The 1,490-nt window shown below is 53.2% G+C and overlaps 1 pseudogene across 1 annotated transcript; it reads left to right on the plus strand.

Moving 5' to 3' along the window:
* The first annotated feature begins 236 nt into the window (after window positions 1-236).
* LOC100964389 lies at window positions 237-1,490 on the plus strand (annotated as a pseudogene). Its single transcript, XR_154255.2, has 2 exons — window positions 237-856; window positions 923-1,490. The product of XR_154255.2 is annotated as a poly(rC)-binding protein 2-like (transcript).

A 1,490-nucleotide genomic window follows, 5' to 3' on the forward strand; every position in this document is an offset into this window, starting at 1 on the left:
CCCCGGGGTCTCTTTCTCCCTTCCTCCTCCTCCTCCTCCACCCCCCCTTCCTCCTCCGCCCGCCCGCGGGGGGCCCCCCTCGCCTTCCCGCCCGCCCCTATTGTTCCGCTCCCCTCCCTCCCCGCCTCCCGCCCTTCCCATTCCCGCCCGCTCCCCTTTTCCCTTCAGTCGCCTCGCCCTGCAGTTTTTGGCTTTCACCCCCACCAGTGACCAAACACTTGACCCCAGAAGTCCAGCTCCCCAGAACAGTGCTCAACATGGATACCGGTGTGATTGAAGGTGGATTAAATGTCACTCTCACCATCCGGCCAGGTATCATTGGAAAGAAAGGAGAATCAGTTAAGAAGATGCGTGAGGAGAGTGGTGCAAGTATCAACATCTCAGAAGGGCATTTTCCTGAGAGAATTGTCACTTTGGCTGGACCCACTAATGCCATGTTCAAAGCCTTTGCTATGATCATTGACAAACTGGAAGAGGACATCAGCAGCTCTATGACCAATAGCACAGCTGCCAGTAGACCTCCAGTTACCCTGAGGCTGGTGGTTCCTGCTAGTCAGTGTGACTCTCTCATTGGAAAAGGTGGTTGCAAGATCAAGGAAACACGAAAGAGTACAGGGGCTCAGGTCCAGGTGGCAGGGGATATGCTACCCAACTCAACTGAGCGGGCCATCACTATTGCTGGCATTCCGCAATCCGTCATTGAGTGTGCCAAACAGATCTGCGTGGTCATGTTGGAGACTCTCTCCCAGTCCCTGCCCCCCCCCCAAGGGCGTGACCATCCCGCACTGGCCCGAGCCGTCCAGTTCTCCAGTCATCTTTGCAGGTGATCAGGACAGGTACAGCACAGGCAGCGACAGTGCGAGCTTTCCCCACACCACCCGGTCCATGTGCCTCAACCCTAACCTGTAGGGACCACCTCTAGAGGCCTATACCATTCAAGGACAGTATGCCGTTCCACAGCCAGATTTGACCAAGCTGCACCAGTTGGCAATGCAACAGTCTCATTTTCCCATGACGCATGGCAACACCGGATTCAGTGGCATTGAATCCAGCTCTCCAGAGGTGAAAGGCTGTTGGGCAGTTTTGGATGCATCTGCTCAGACTACTTCCCATGAACTCACCATTCCAAATGATTTGACTGGCTGCATCATTGGGCGTCAGGGCGCCAAAATCAATGAGATCCGTCAGATGTCTGGGGCGCAGATCAAAATTGCAACCCAGTGGAAGGATCTACTGACAGGCAGGTTACCATCACTAGATCTGCTGCCAGCATTAGCCTGGCTCAATATCTAATCAATGTTAGGCTTTCCTCGGAGACAGGTGGCATGGGTAGCAGCTAGAACAATGCAGATTCATCCATTATCCCTTTCTGCTGTTCACCACCACCCATGATCCATCTGTGTAGTTTCGGAACAGTCAGCGGTTCCAGGTTTTAAATAGTTTGTAAATTTTCAGTTTCTACACACTTTATCATCCACTCGTGATTTTTT

The sequence above is a fragment of the Otolemur garnettii genome, unplaced genomic scaffold (genome assembly GCF_000181295.1).
Source record: "Otolemur garnettii isolate 467f Iridium unplaced genomic scaffold, OtoGar3 scaffold00105, whole genome shotgun sequence".
Lineage (NCBI taxonomy): Eukaryota > Metazoa > Chordata > Mammalia > Primates > Galagidae > Otolemur > Otolemur garnettii.